The following is a 17,403-nucleotide window of genomic DNA, read 5'->3' on the forward strand; positions in this document are numbered from 1 at the left end:
ATTTTTCACTTATTACACTCCTATTACCACTAAAAAGGATCTGTGGTATTTCTTTATATGACTGTGCCAATTAATGAATTCTCTGTTGAGCATTTTAGGATAATTTCAACCTTACACTTTAAAAAGAATTGCTGGAAAGCTTTCATGTATATCCTATTCTCTTGAAACAGTACATATATTTTACATGTTGGCAAAATTTAAGAATATACATATATACTTTTTGTAAAATATCTTGTCCATATATATGGAAAACATAATAAATACTCCATTTTTTGTTATGCTATTGTTATAAAAATACTCAGCCTCACAATTGTGTCACATTTTTCTAAGATAAATTTTAGAAGTGGAATCATAGAGTCAGAAAACAGGCAAAAACACTGCCCATTTTATGCTCTCATAAATTATAAAAAACACAACAAAATTGAGTTGTGATATCATATGTCGATTTGGACAATGTAGGGGTCTAGTAAATATTTTCTCACATAATAAGTAAAGGTATTCCTAACTCCTATAATATTATCTATGTAGAATCTTTGTATTCTTACACACAGAAGATGAATAATCACATAGGTCTTTTATCTGAAAAGTGACAGTTTCCCAATGTAATTTTAATGTTTTGGTACATTCAGAATCAGACATCCTGGTAAGTGTTGAAGTCTGTGCACTTTGTACTCCGTGCTGCTCCTTAGAGACACAACAGACCTAGGTGTGACCTCCAGTGCAAGGGTGCACAGATAGTGGATCTTAGTGTCCACAGCAGCATCCTAACATGTCACATTCCCATTCCCAGGAGACATGCTACTAATAATAAAAAAATTATTCAGATTCAATTTTATAACTAATGTGTGGTTATTAAGCAGTTGCAATTCATGTAACATTTCAAAATTATATAACACCCATGAATTTTAAAAGAGATTGAGACCTGGAAGCCTCATGGGAATGAATATTTTAACTATGTCAATTGGCCAGTCTGTTTATTGCAGTACAACCTCAGTTTTTGGGGGCTGGTGGTACTGGGTTTGAACTCAGAGCCACTGGTTATTTTTAGGATAGGGTCTCATTTCCCATCGTGGTGGGAATCTGAACACAATCTGTCTGTGTTTAGGCTTTCCATTTTCTCTGGTGGCACATGCCACCAACACCAGCATTGCTTCCATGAGATGGAGTCTCAGGAACTTTTCTGCCCAGGAGGGCCTGGAACTGCAATCTTCCCTCTTGTAGCCTCTCATGTCACGTGCCACAATACCAGCTGTTGAGCTAAAACCATCTTGTGAATGTTTCTACTCTGGCTAGACTCAACCCACGATCCTCCTATTCCCAGCTTCCCAACTAGCTAGGACCCAGGTGTGAACTAATGCTGTCTGGCTAACAACACTTATTTTTAAGATGACTAGAAGACTAAAACATAGTGTTTCAAAAGTGTGTGCATGTGTGTGTGTGTGTGGGGAAATCAAGCAGAAGATGGATAAATGAAGAGAGAAAGTCATAAAATCCAATGTATATTTTAGGAAGTTAAGAAAATGGAGGGAAGGGGTGAGGTTGGAAGGGAGGGAAGAGAGCAACCAAATGGGTGACATTGCTCAAGAATTATGGAATCTATATACTGTTTTGTTGAATGGCAGCTCCTTTGTCCAAATACTTAACAATAAAATAAAATGAAACCACACCATGGTATTAGTGAAGATCCTTATTTTCATAAAATCTGATGTCTTTCCTGAAAAATGCAAAGAAAAGAACAAAGTACAGGCCAACCTGAGAAGTAGAGGCAGCTTTTTTCTGAGCTATGTGCCTTTGGAAAGCCATCTGTTTTTTTTTTGTTTTTTTTTAGTAATTATTGAACCTGGGGGACATTGGGTTGTCCATTCCAGTTGAAAAGGGAAATAAAATAGCATTAGGAAGCAGCTGGGCAGCTGGGGAATGAAAAGGGAGTCACCCTGCAGCTGGGCAAACAGCGAGGTCAGTGAATCCTCTGCACACCTTGCATTTTTAGGCTCTGCTCTGTTTATGTTCCCTGCCTGAAGCAAACCCACATACCATTTACATCCTGGTGCCAGCTGCACCTTAAAGTGACTAGTGAATAAAACCAAACCCGCACACTTGTGTGCCCCACCCTACTCCCAGAATTGCTTAGCTGTCTGTTTTCTTACAAATGGCTCCAATCGTATGTAGACGAAAGGCACCCAGAGAGCCCAGGGTATCTGAGAAATAACTTTTCAATATAGCACAAAGAACAGACCAACCAGGCCTATCCTGTATGGATACTAAGGGCTGATAGGAGCAGTCAATCTTCATAAATGAGGCCCTCATATGACAGGAAGCATACTGAGCTGAATATAATGAGTCTTGTACAGGAGGAAGTATGCTGAGGTATTTCTTCCTAATTAGCCTGGCTTGGAAGGAAAATATTTGAGTCCTATCCTAACATTAAGGCTGAAAGAGGTATAAATATCTTTCCATAATGGGGCTCAGCCCCATAGTGGAGGGTTCTCTGTCTGATTCACTGGTCATTTCCAGAGAAGATTCTTCATTCATGTTTCCAATTTGACTTAGGATTGCCATGATTGGCTAAGAGGTTAACAGTTGCGATGAATGAATTTTAAAAGTTAGAGAGAAAAACTGTTAAAAAGCTTTTGAAGAATTCTAATGGCAGATAATGAATGCAAGTGCCAACTGCATTTTATAAAAAAACAGAAGCTGTTGACAGAAATCAAATGCGCTTGTATTTAAAGTGAAATGACAGCTCTCTTTTCTCAGAGTAGAAATAAAAAGCTTCTACTTTTTAAAGGTACATTTTGAATTTATACTGCAAGGAAATAACAGCTCGTCCTTCAGCTAATGCAAACACAAGTCTTTGCATAGCAAATGGCATGATGGGCCATTTACCTGGAGTTCTGTCGCCTAGTTTCCTATTTGAGTTCTTTTCTATTACAATTTCACACATAATTCCCCATTTAACTCACATTATTTATCTTTCCTCACCTGCAGGAAAAATATAGGCATAGAGAAAGTGACCCACAACATGGATTTCTTTGTGAGATTGGAAGATCTTGTATAATAATCTTCACATCAAAGCTACTAAGTTTATTTTTTTCCTTATTGAAAGGCCCATATTGTTTATGACACTTCTTTAGTATTTTAAATTAAAACCATTAAAATGTCTATAGTAGCTCTGAATACTTAAGTGTTAAGAAATCTTTATGAATCTGAAAACATATTTGCATGTATATTAATTTAGCAAGCATTATGTAATACTTACAACATGATAGACATTTTTCTATAAGCACTGTAGGAATAACCTGTCTAATTTTTTTTTCCAATATCAGAGATTGAACTCAGGGCCTTGAACTTGCTAAGCAGGTTCTCTACTACTTGAACCGCACCTCCAGCCTCTTTTTTGCCTAGGCTATTTCGAAGGTAACATCTCACCTTTGCCCAGGCTGGACTGGGCCATGATCCCCCTACTTGTGTTTCCCCAGGTCACTGGAAATGACAGGCACAAATCATCACACCCAGCCATTTTGTAAGAATCTCTAGGACTTCCTTCTTTAGTCCTTCCTGTCCTTGAACCAAAATAGGGTCCTCATCTCAGCCTCCCAAGTCATTAGAATTATAGGCTTGAGACACAGAGCCCAGTTATTATTTTATTTTTTTAGTAACTCCCATGAAGTAGATATCCTTTATTCCTCTTAACATTTTGACCCATTTTCTAAGGGCCAAGCTCAAATATCATCTTCTGCTAAGTGCTTCTGCTCCCCCATCAGAGAGATCTTGTTCTTCAAACTGCCAAAGACTTACTTCCTAATAGAATTTCAGGCTCTGCTATGTGTTATAAACATCTGTGTGGTGCCCAGGATCCTTAACACCGCCTCCTGTACGGTGCAGATGCAGAGATGTGGTGAGAAGCAAATGAAGGCCAGGAATCCCTTTCACAGCTAGCCTGCTCATTTATTTAACAAATATGTTACACACCTCCTACTATATGCCTCCCACATGAATTCATATTCTGAAAAAGCTTCTAGCCTTTCTGGATTGCACATCCCATAGTTAGCTCCTTTTTCAGCTTAAGTTAGCAGCTATTGTATAATCAGGTGGACATTACCCCAGGCTTCAGGGGGGCAGCACATTTAGAGAAGGCTGTCCTGATGCTTCCTTTTGCAGGGTTTAACCAGAGCACACTGGCTTTCTCTCTCCTTATTACTGCATCAGCCAAGGAAGATCCACTCAGACCCCAGAAGAAGGCACTGAAGTCAAACCCCTCACCCACAGTCCAGATGAACTTGGTCCCAGGCCATTATCTGCTCTTCAGGTTCATTTATCTCTCCTAAAATTCCTTTATCCCCCTAAAATTACTCCCCCAAACAAGCTTCCAGCCTCCTTTCCCTCGTGAAGAGGTATTATAGTCCCACTTGGAGCTGTCATACTTGGTGTGATTCTTGTTTTTTTAATTAATTAATTAATTTTTGCCAGTCCCGGGGTTTGGACTCAGGGCCTGAGCTCTGTCTCTGGCTTCTTTTTGCTCAAGGCCAGCACTCTATCACTTGAGCCACAGCACCACTTCCGGCTTTTTCTGTGTATGTGATGCTGAAGAATTGAACCCAGGGCTTCATGTATATGAGCCGAACACTTTACCACTAGGCCATAATGCCAGCCCCTTGGTATGATTCTTGTCCAGTTGTGTAGTAATACATTTGTAAGCATCCTCTCCTGTTAATTGGTCTGTTGTCATTTGAACTCAATTACTGAACCTCAGCAAGATGTGAAGAAAATTGTGAGGTTTTTTGTGGGGTTTTTCGCCTCTACATAATTTAACCTTTCTGTGAATCAGTTTTCCCATTATGCAATCAAAATCACTGCTCACAGTGCAGGGCAGTTGGTAGGAATCTAAAGAGCACCCAAGAAAATGGTTGCCATTGATTAACTGCACACAGTAGCTGTCAACTATTGATATTTGAAGCAAAAGATAATTCATTTTATTACTAGGTAATGAGTTTTCTCTAATTTGAAGGATTATTATTTCTGATGAGGTAGTGGGAAAGAATGAGCAATACTTCTGATTATGTATATGTTAGGAATTTTAGTGATTTCAGTTTTTAGAAGGAGCAAGGAGGGTCAGATATATTAATAGGATGTCTTACCAGTTTATCAAGTGAAAGTTTAAGGTATACTGTGGCTTCATTAAAGTGCAATCAACATGACAGTTGGAATTTATCATCAAATTATATCTACAATGCCAAAAAATGCTTTGAACTAAAGGCATTGTCTGGGACTCTTGAGCCTGCTGGCTAGGGACTGCCAACCAAGCAAATGACTGGGCTGTTGCATGACAGGGGGTTGTGGGGGGAGACAGAGAGTTAAGAAAACAAAGGGAAAGGTAGACAGTACACAGGCAAAGGGAGAAAATAAAGGCTAATAGGACTGTGAAATAATGACACTCTGCCCAGCACAGTATTAAGGATTTTCTCTCAGGAGTAATTCTATGGAGTATTTTTTTTTTAGTGGGAAGTGCTTCCATCTATGAAAAAACAGATCTGTGTTTGGTGCTGGCTAGGCTGGAAAAGAGCTGTAAAAACCTCAGCCTTTCTCTCACCCTCTGTGCGGTGTTGTCTAGCAAGAGAGGACCAAAATTCAGCAGATCATTTACTCAAACGACACATTTCAGATCTTTTGGAGAATATGTAAGGACAGAAACTACAAAACTTATAGGTGCAGAAGTTTCTAAGAGAAGTTTAGTATATCCTTTTAGAAAAGAGAGAGACTATTCAATAAACCTCAGGGGAAATAGAGCAGAAGTGAAAATCAGAGGTAGCATTTCTAGGCTTCTTGCAAGCCAAGACATCACTGGCCAGCTTCATAAGAGAAGATATATTGCATAATTCTAGCCTTTGAACAGATTTTTTAAAAATCAAAGTTTGGTTCCCACTGGAAGCTTATTGCTCCCGAACTATCCACTGGAAAGTAGAGGGCAATCCTTAATAGAACCAGCATAATTCATGGGTTCTCTACATAGGAAAATAGCATTTACACTGTTAGTGTTTTCTGCTAGAGATGGACTGCTCTCTTCCCCAACCTCAGGATCTTGTGTTCTTATCTTGGATATCTGAGGAGTGAGGCAAGGTTTTTCTGAGCTCTGCTGGCTCACAGCTGCCTTACAAATGACATGGCTAGTCCACATGATCTCTTAGGCTTTTCCAACTCTAAAATCCTATTGCTAGGAAGTTCAGGTTTTCAGATAGTAATCTGAATGGTAGCAACTAAATATGGGGGGGGGGGAGACAAAAGCAATATACTTCCTAGTGGCTAAAGGGGTTGATTTTTCTCAGTGTCAGGGTAGATGGCAGATATATTTTAACTGAAACAACAAAACAACTACAACATGAAAGTGGAGGCGTGGCTCAAGGGGACAGCGCACCAGTCTTGAGCAAAAAAGCCACACTATACAGTCAAGGCCCTGAGTTTGAGCCCCAGTACAGGTGCCAAAAATAAGCATGCAAACAAAAGAACAAAGCCCCAGAAAACCAATAAATTATACTAATAATCTCCTCATGCTTCTGTGGACTTGAGATAGCCAGTAGTATAGCAAATGATAGTAGGCATATATGATTCCTCTGGAATTCTCCAGAGGTTTCCATCTACTCTCCCTCAGAGAGGATGCTCAGAAATGAACTATGCCTCTTGTCGTCTGTCTGGCGCACTGCTGTATTGATGAACTTGATTCAGGGGTATCTATCACTGCAGGAACTTTAATTAGTTCCCCAACTGATTATTGATCAACCATCAAGGGCTCCTTAGGGAGGAAAACCCAGAAGTCCTTGGCAGGTACAAGACTGCCACACGGATATGGAACTCGCTTCTATTTTCAGTGGCTACAGTGAAGCTAAAGTAGGGCATTAGCATTTTCAAAATGCTAAACCAAACAGTATTTTTAAGTGTTAATAATATAAATGACAATTAGCTTCATAAGATTTTGCGTCATTCATAAAAATAAAAACAACTCTTGTAGCTTAAAGAGGATACATTATTTTATACTTCATTAAAAAGAAAATGTTTCTATTTGTAAGGGAGTAAGCTGTATTTACTAATCAGTCTGAGCTCGCTCAATTTCCAGCAGTTATTAGAGGCAGTTTCTAATTTTAGATTTTGAGTCATGGACAAGAGTGCTGGTTTCTTTTTATCACTAAGAAACTTCTGACAAACATTCACACTCAGCAAAAATATTTCCAGTCCTCTGTTAGACACATAGGTCTGTTTTATCTTCTTTGTCTTCATGAATATATTACTAGAGATCTAATTATATTTTATTCTTTACTGACTATGCTAGTTCATTAGATCATAAGACAAATTTTCATAACCATAATCAACAATTTCATGTTAAGACCACAATATGTACCAACTTTTCATTATCAGATAATCTAACATGGAGTATCATCTTATCCAATAACTTCTTTTGTTTGCTCAAGATTAATTGTGCTTTCTTATCTCTCAGTATTTCATTGTTTGGAAAATACAGAGGCGAGGGCAGGCGGGATTTGAAGAAAGCTGAGCTCAAAGCCAGGCACTGGTGGCTCACACCTGTAATCCTAGCTACTCAATAGGCTGAAATCTTAAGATCCTGGGTTCAAAGCCAGCTGAGGGAGACAGATTGGAGAGACTCTTATCTCCAATTAGCTAGGGAAAAGATGGAAATGGAGGTGTGGCTCAGGGGATAGAGTGACATTCATAAGCAAAAAAGCTCAGTAAGAGTGTGAGACCTTGAGTTTAAGACCAGTACTAATGTGCACACAGACACACAGGCGTGCGCACACACACATGCACACACACACAAGACTGAACTCAGTACTCTACTTCTGTTTTTGTTTTTTTTTTTTTTTTTTGTTTTTTAAGTCACTGATTGGCTAACATTTTAACAATAGCAGAGGACTTTGAGTTCTCTACTGGAGCAATGTGGTTTCCCAGACTCCTTCTATTTGGAACACATTTCCAGTCAGCCTGCATCATGAAACTCAGGCCTCTGCTTCTTCAGGAAGCTTCCAGAGTGGAGGCCTTTTCAGCCCCCCTCTCATCAGCCATTTGGTGTGTATGACCTGAAAGCAAGAGAGTTAACCCTATAACCCTATGTCAGAGCAGTCACCAGAACACTTTCAGAGTTTCCCATTTAACTGACCTAGACACAGTGCACAAATTCAGACAGTTAGGTCAAATGCCAAGTAACTACATGCCAGAAACCCCAGAACCTTCCAAGTCGAGACCCCCACACATACCTTCCATGTAGCCACCCTCCAGAAAAGACCACTGTCTGAAAAAGAGAGCTCATTCTCTTTTGGAACAACTCTAATAATTAAACTCAGAACTCAGGTTGCCCGAGTTTAAGTCCTACTCTTGCCTTTTACCACATTCCTTAGTTTGCTCACAACTCAGGAGTAAGAACAGAAGTTATAAGGTTATGGTGAAGATATAATGAACTCAAACATATCAGATTCTTGCAATGTAACTGGCACACAATGAATGCTTCAATTAAGAACATAGCATACCCCTCCTATCATATTTGCTATGGTCTGAATGTCCATGTCTCCCACATTCATACTCTGGAATCTTGATTCCTAAGGTGATGGGATTAGGGGAACACAATTAGGTAATTAGGTCATAGGGAGGAAAGCCCTCATAAATGGAATTAGCGCCAATACAAAATAGGCCTGGACAGACTGCTCTCCATTGACTAATGTCTTCATCTCAGACTTCTTAGCCTTTAGAATTATGTGAAATAAGTCTCTGTTGCATAGAATCCACCTAGTATTTATTGTTTTGTTATAACAGCCCAAGCAGACTAAGGCAGTACTTTTTAAGCTTACAAGCATGGTTTATTTGTATATTTGATATATTTGAAAAGTCTGGGGAGCAAAAAGACTTAATGCTTGCCCAACAAGTCAATGAAGTCAGTGACCAAAAAGGTTATTAGAAAGTTCTTCATAGTTCTTACCTGTGAAATCTTTAGAGGCACTGAAATATAAATTCAATCTACTTCAAAAAATAGCCACAGGTTTGTGCATAGAATACATATTAACTCAGGTCACAGTGAAGCAATAGCTTTGGGTTGCAAAGGAAAAGTTATGAGCAGTTGGCATCGCTGACGAGAAAAGCTCATACATAATGAAAGAGCATCAAGGCACTAGAATTTCAAAGTCACCTGCAACTTTAAATATTTAGTTCTTTTCAGGAAAGTGTTTCACACTTCTTCAATGTTGCAAGTGTGTACCAGATATCTAAGTTACAAAGTTCAGTATATAAAAGATTTAAAGAGAGGACACAAGACATCTGGAATCTAAAAAGTCACAGACTCACGCTTAGAGTTACAGCTTTAACTAAAATAGAAACTCAGGTGCAGAAGCCTTTTCTTTCAATGAACAATAGTTTGGAATTTCACACATATCTCCTGTCCCTCAAATTAAGTACTTCTCACTCCATTAAAAAGAATAAAAAGAGGAAAGTGAGAGGCTTTGTTAATCTGTGCAAAAGAGCCTTTTGAATTTTCTAACAGCTTTTGAGTGTGTAGCCTTTCTTTGTTGTTGCCTATGTGTGTGTGTTCTTTTAATAATCTCATTTTAGTAATTGTCTGGAAATCATTCAACTTCTGATTTCTCCCTGTATAAAAGCCCTAGAAGGAAATTCTATGAATGTACATTGTTCTTTTACTAACTCTATGACTTGTTTCCTGCTGCTCCTTTTGCTTGGATAGCTTCCCTCTCTCTTACCTTTCCTATTATTGCAAGCCTCACTATGCTTGTAAATCTACTCTCAGACCTTTTCCTCTCTGTTATTTTTCTCAGTTCTCAATGTGTACCTCATTTGTTGAATCTCCAAGGTCCTCTGAGCCTGTTTGTTGGTACATGATTGTTAGTTAGGGTCTGTAGGGGACTGATTCCAAGATCCCTTAACAATATTAAAATCTGTGTGGAGATGCTCAGGTCCCTTATATAAAATAGCATAACCTATGCCCATCACCTGCATTTTGTCAATTGTGTCTGCATAACTTAAAATACTTTATTCAATGTAAATGCTATATAAATAAATGGGTGTTATTCTGTATTGTGCAGAGAATGATGACACAGTGTATGTATTTCACAGGGACATTACTGGAGCTTGAATTCAGGACCTATTGCTCTCAGCTTTTTCACTCATAACTAGTGCTCTAACATGTGTACCATGTTTCCAGTCTGGCTTTTTGCTGGTTAATTGGAAAAAACTTGTCTGCTGGGCTAGTTCTGACCTGGGATCCTCAGATCTCAGCCTCATGAGTAGCTAGGATTACAGGTGTGAGCCACTGGCACCCAGCTGCATAACATAAATTTAGTGTTAATTGCATGTGGTACTTTTCCAAAACTCTTGTTAAATTATCAGCATTTTCCTTGGATTTCCTATTTCATAAGAGCCAAAAATGTTGACCATTAGGGATTGCAAGAGATCATGTAAAGGAAATAAAGATCTAAATCAGTTAATTAGGTGATCCAAATCAACTTAGCTCTTCCTATCTAATTTTTAACTGACAAGATTACATGAACTTAATACTGTCATAGCCTAATAGAATTTTAGCAGTAAATGGGTCTTTAGAAATGATCAAAGTAGAGCTGAGTATGTGGCTTTAAGTGGTAGAGCACTTGCCTATTACAAATGATGCTCTGAGTTCTAAACCCATGAAGGAAGGAAGAAGAAGGCAGGAAGGCTTTCCCTTCCCTTTCCACAAAAGCCAGAAGTGAAAGCGATTCATTAAAGCCCCAGAGCTAATTCAGCGGGGTTGGAACTAAAACTCATGCTTTTGTTTAGAGATTTTGTTGTTGCTGTTGCTATCTTTTCCTTTTGTCTTGTTAGTTTATTTGTATTTGGAAGAGTAAGGGACACAGAAAAGGTGGGGCAAAGAGTGACCAAATAAACTACTCAGAAAAAGCCAGAAGTGGCACTATGACTCAGTGGTAGAGTGCTAGCCTTGAGCACAAAGAGGCTCAGGGACAGAGCCCAGGCCCTGAGTTCAAGCCCCAGGTTGAGGAAAAAAAAAATGCCATGTATTTTATATACAGAGGCTTGGTGAATAATAGTAAATAAAAACAAACATCTTAGTGTGTGTGTGTGTGTGTGTGTGTGTGTGTGTGTGCGTGCGCGTGCGCGCACGCTCGCACATGCATGCTAGTCTTAGGGCTTGAACTCAAGGTCTTGGGCACTGTCCTTGAGCATATTTTCTCAAGCTTACCACTGGAGCCACACAACTCCACTTCAGCTTTTTTTGGTGGTTAAATGGAGATAAGAGTCTCACCAACTTTCCTGCCCTGGCTGGCTTTGAACCTCAATCCTCAGATCTTAGTTTCCCAAGTAGCTAGGATTACAGGCATGAGCCACTGGTGCCTAGATAAAACTAAACATCTTTACCACCCAATAAAAACCATTCTTATTAAAGTGTCTGTCATCAAAACATCTATACCATTTTATAGTCATAATACTATATTCAGAATGCAGTAGTTTAGATAAAATACATCTGGACAAATATTCTTAATATGAAACCTTTTTAGATTTTTTTCTTTTTTTGGATTATAGTGATGGATATAAATGCTTTCTTTCTCATTTATTTATTTATTTTGCCAATCCTGGGGTTTGAATTCAGGGCCTGAGCACTGTCCCTGAGCTTTTGCTTTACCAGGTGAGCCACAGTGCCAGTTCCAGTTTACTGCTGGGGCTGGTTTTGAACCATGATACTCAGATCTCAGTCTCCTGAGTAGCTAGGATTACAGGCAGGAGCCACTGGTGCCCAGCTCCTTCTCATTTTTTATATGAAATAATTTTGAGGGCCAGGGAAGAGTCCCTACTGCTTATTTTTAAGATAGCCGTATTTGTGGCTTAAAAGCACCAGACATAGCTGATTCTCAAATCTCATGGAGAAAACTAGAACTCTAATCAGGAGCTTGAGAACAATTAATATTAATTAGCAGGATATCCTATTACAATATCTGCATATAACTTTCTTATCAAGCAACAACATCAAGGATTGCTAAACTGGTAATCTTATAAACCCCAATCATTTGGGAAGGGGAAATAAAGGAGGTTAAATTCCTAACCTAATTTTCCAAACCTAGGATTAGAAAGTGTATATCAAAGCTGAATTCAGAGGTTATGTCACGTGGCCCATCCCAGTGTCTTAGCAGTCAAAGCCAGGAAGGGTTTGTTGTCCTTGATCTCGAAATAGACCAAGTTAAAACTAACCCAAACCATCACCACCACCAATTAAAAAAACTCCAAATTTCCCAGGTGGCAAGACGGAGAATGTGTTCTGCCAATGAAGCTTTCATTGTGGGAGAATTCATGCGTTCTTTTCTTCCTTTCTCCTTCTGTTTAGTGTTTTGTTCTGAGACTTGGACTTTTTCGTAATCCATCTCAAAGGAGTAAATTTTCATTTTCACTATAGATATACGTACTTCAAATACTCAAAATGCCTTTGAGCTAAAATACGTACTTATCCAATTTTTTAAAAAAGTGTGTGTGTGTGTATGTGTGTGTGTGTGTGTGTGTGTGTGTGTTAGTAGGTGGCAGGTGTCTTGGGCTCTTTAAGGATGACTCTTTAACCTTGCCTAGGGCAGGCTTCTTCTGAGAGAAGAGTAGCTCCTCCCACTGGGAGCTCCCAGAGCTCTGAGAGGAAAGCTGTGCTCAGCAATCAGATGCTGGTTTTGCAAGGAAGGGCTTGAAATAACAAACAGCATCCCTTTCCTTAAAAAAAAAAAAAAAAAAAAAAAGCTCTTTAAAAAAATGGGTTTAAACCTAAGGGCTGCCAAGCTATGTAAAGAACACTTGTGCTCACTGGCAACTTATTTCCCAAGTTGCGGAGACTTTGGTTTGAAACTGGGAAGAGCTTCTATTGGCTATTTACCTTGGTTAGGCAAATTGGGAAGAAAACAAAGCTAAATGGAACAAGATAAATATTTGTTTTTGTTATTTGGTTGGTTGATTTGGGTTTTTGAGAGAACCTCACTATAAACCTCAGGCTGGCCTCAGACTGCTGATCCTCTTGCTCTAATCCTAAAACACTGGGATTCTAGATGGGCAATGCCGTGCCCATCTTAGATCTTAGCTGTAATCATTGTGCATGCACACACCTGGCAGAGTTGACATATACCACATTAAAGATAAGTGAAAGTTTGTGTTTTTAAGAGGCATCCCAAATGGACATATCTGAATATATATATATATTTAAAATTAACTATCTTTAAGTAGTTCATGTCAATTTATGAGTAGAGTGCGTCTTGATCAATGTCACCTCTTACATGGTTCTTCCTCATCTCTCTAACATAGCCTAATAGCAAAGCTGAACATACTTCTTTTTTTTTTTTTTTTTTTTTTGGCCAGTCCTGGGCCTTGGACTCAGGGCCTGAGCACTGTCCCTGGCTTCTTTTTTTTTTTTTTTTTGGCCAGTCGTGGGCCTTGGACTCAGGGCCTGAGCACTGTCCCTGGCTTCTTCCCGCTCAAGGCTAGCACTCTGCCACTTGAGCCACAGCGCCGCTTCTGGCCGTTTTCTGTATATGTGGTGCTGGGGAATCGAACCTAGGGCCTCGTGTATCCGAGGCAGGCACTCTTAGCCACTAGGCTATATCCCCAGCCCTCCTGGCTTCTTTTTGCTCAAGGCTAGCACTCTGCCACTTGAGCCACAGTGCCACCTCTGGCCATTTTCTATATATGTGGTGCTGGGGAATTGAACCTAGGGCTTCATGTATATGAGGCAAGCACTCTTGCCACTAGGCCATGGTCCCAGCCCAGCTGAACATACTTGACTTGGCCCATTTCACAATCCATATAGTAGTCTGGAAACTTCAGAATTTTCCAAGTTAAAGTGCTTTGCCTCTGAATTCCATCAAGTCATTGGGTGAGACTCTGCCCTTCCCCACTTCCACCTCCTCAGTACATTCTTCCCTCAGGAGCTGAGCAGTGAAGAATTGATGGGCTTTGAGAACAGAATTGAGTTTAGATTTTAGATGAGTAATTGACCCCACTGTATGATCTTGAGCTAATTACTCAGTCTAATTCCTATTTGTGAAACTGGAATTAGGACTACCTGCCTCATAGGACTGCTGTGGGAAACGAAGAGGCTAATGAGCCTGCCTGACAGTATGGCTGGGATAAACACAGATGAGTTTAGTCCTTTTCCTTGTGATTGCCTGGAACTTGAGGATGGATTACCTCTGAAGGATGGCCATCGCTGTGTGCTGTGGTCGCCATGGTGTGGTAATCAATTACACATAATGAGCCATCAATTTCCTGTGTATTTATCATGGCACCTGTGTTAATCTCTATTAAAAGTAGTTTACCCAAGACGGTAGACTCTTTGTTTTGTAAAATGATGTAAAGACTGCTACATAAGGTAAAGAAGTATTAGCAGAGGTCAAATAATTGCAAAAACACATCATAACATTTTGAGATTTTGATATTAAGGCAATCTGAACACTTTGGCCATTACTCTTATGAGGGAAATTTTTGTGTTGATCATTGCCTCATTCCCTAACCTTTCATGCCATCATTCTCTGTTTCTGCCTTTTGCTTTCCTACTTCCCCAGCACAGCCCTATTAACATTCACTATTGAATTTATTTTCTTTCTTATATTAGTATATATAAATAGTACAAAGGGAGGGGTGTTACATTGTGATATGCTCACACATGCATATAATATGTTTTGATCAAATTCACCCCCCTCCTACCCTCTTAACACCATTTTTAAGATGGTTGCTAGTAAGTCTCATTATTCTATTTTCACACACACACACACACACACACACACACACACACAGTACTATTGTATTTACCCCTACTCATCACTCTCTCTTTTTCTCCTTTTTCCCTCACCATCCTACCCCTGGGTTCTGTTTTCTCAGGCAGGTTGCCTTCCTTCTACTCTACATACAAATTTTCATTGAAGGGAAAAAGCATACAGAGATCGAGAATCCCTAACCCTTTAGTCCAAAACCTGAAACCCACAACATTTTAAGGGTTGACATGATGCTCACTGACTCTTCCCCTTCTTAGATGCCTTACCAGATGCTATGATGGCTAATTTATGTGTCAACTTGATTGAGTCATAAGGTGCCCATTCATTATTTGAGTAAACATTCTAAGTGTGTGTCTGGATGAGACTAAAATGAGAATCAGTAGATCCAGGAAAGCAGATTGCCCTCCCCAGTAAAGTCAAGCATTATACTTGGTGGCCTGCATTGAACCAAAAGGCTGGGTAAGACAGTCCACTCTCTCTGTGTTACAGTATTTTAGTTGAGACATGGATGATTTTAGGTGTGGAATTAGACTGGAACTTACACTGTAGGCTTTCCTGGTTCTCAGGCCTTAGGGCTCAGGTTAAAATGATATTGTAGCCTGTCTTGGGTTTCCAGTTTACCCACTGTAGCTCTAGAGCCTTTTATCCTCCATAATTGTGACTGTCAATTCCTCATAATAAGTTGTTTTGTACACATACACACACATACACAATTGCTTTGGTTTCTCTCTGGAAAACTTAAACTAATACAGACAATCAAAGAGATAAATAGTTTCTCAGGGCCACACAAGTAGTAAATACTGGAGTTGGGATCCAAATGGAAGTTTGATGACTTCCAGTTCAGTCCTTTTATTTCATTATGGCATAGCACTCACCTGGTTTCATTTATTCTATTTCCAAGTTTGCTAGTTCTTCCCTTTAGTTCGCCTTCAAATTTAGTACTAGCCTCCAAGAAAGTGAACAGCACACTAGACTCAGGAAGTAAGTCTGTGGCTCGTGGATTACCATTTTACTTGTTGGCCCAGTGAGTTCCATCAGTTAGACATATAAATTAACATTTTAAAGTACAGGTTGTGCTGGTCTCTGGTGGCTCACACCTGTAATCCTAGCTACTCAGGAGGCTGAGATCTGAGGATCATGGTTCAAATCTAGCCCCCATGAGACTCTTATCTAATTGCTCAAAAAAGTTGGAAGTGGCTACGTGGTTACTGTATATGATTTTGGTACAGTGGGTATTGTATATATGCCTACCTGATCTAGGGAAGGGAAAGAAAAATGAGGGTGTAAGATATCACAAGGAAGGTACTCACTGCCTTATTATGTAACTGTACCCCTTTTGTACAACACCTTGTCAACAAAATCTAATTAATTAAAAAAAAGTTGGAAGTGGTGCTGTGGCTCAAGTGGTAGAGTGCTAGCTTTGAGCACAAAGAAGTTCAAGGACAGCCCAAGTCCTGAGTGTGAGCCCCAGAACCAGAAAAAAAGAAAGTACAGGTTGCCATTGAGTTACATGCTCAACTTTTCAATATTAATGCCATTGATTCTGAAAGAATACAAACTGTCTAACGTCTCTGTGTTTTGGTGGAAGCTTTGACATTTAGGGACCTTATCTATAAAATAGTTTCACTAAACCATAGCAATAGAGATAAAGAGACAGTAATGCACACAGACACTGAAGCCAGTTCTAGCTTGGGATCTCACTTCAGTTACTGTGCACTGGGCCAAGCCCCAATGAGCTCCATAGGTTCCTTATCTATAGAATCTGGATCATGAGTGTCACTACCTTTCAATGATGCTTTATGAGGTAATGTAAGTAATGTGCTGAGCATAATAATGACTGCATACATAGTAAGCATGCAATAACTGGTAGTGACTCTGGCAGGCATGGCTAGGTACAGATGAATAACTCCCTTTTCTTTCAAATTGGCAGAATTTTCATTGAAAACAAACAAAAACCAGTAATGAACTGGTTAGCTAAAAGAGTATAATTCCCAGAACGCATTGCAGCCTGATGGGACCCTTCTAAATCCTGGTCAGTAAGACATAGGGTGAAAGGAACATTTTTTTCTTTCTTTCCTCCATTTTGTTTCCACAAAGCAGAGGTAATGGCTGGACTGTAGCAACTACCTTGTATTATAAGAACAAACATTGCAATTAGATTTCTCTGAACCCTGGATTAGAAGTTTGATGCTTGAATGGCTTTATGTGACTTCTGCATCAGCCCAAAGCTGCCAATCTTTGGACTTCTCTCATAAGTGGGAGGATATAAACTTCTGTCTTGATGCTATTATTTTGAATGTTTCTGTTACTTAAGGCCAAATTAATCTTAATAGTTTTGGTTGCCCCTTGTGGTAGTCAAAAAGTCCAAATGAAATTTTGAGGCTTTGTTTTTGCAAATGACAAAATTGGGCATTCAAAGCCATTCATCCTGTCATGGCTAGTTTTAATGGTTGCCTTGACTGGAGTAAGAAGTGCCTAGGAGTTAAAGTAAGCACACCTCTGAGTGCATCCACAAAGGGAACTACAGAGAGGATTTACAAAGACTAGAAGACTCACCCTGAATGGGGTTAGCATAATCCCAGGGGCTAGAGATCCCATGGGGAAAAAAAGTAAA

At 39.5% G+C, this 17,403-nt stretch overlaps 1 protein-coding gene across 2 annotated transcripts in view; it reads right to left on the bottom strand.

The window, feature by feature from the left end:
* Srgap1 (SLIT-ROBO Rho GTPase activating protein 1) overlaps nt 1-17,403 on the bottom strand; it is a 231,485-nt gene that overhangs the window by 74,286 nt on the left and 139,796 nt on the right. The gene's annotated exons all lie outside the window — the stretch shown is intronic.

This window comes from Perognathus longimembris, chromosome 1 (genome assembly GCF_023159225.1).
Source record: "Perognathus longimembris pacificus isolate PPM17 chromosome 1, ASM2315922v1, whole genome shotgun sequence".
Classification (NCBI taxonomy): domain Eukaryota; kingdom Metazoa; phylum Chordata; class Mammalia; order Rodentia; family Heteromyidae; genus Perognathus; species Perognathus longimembris.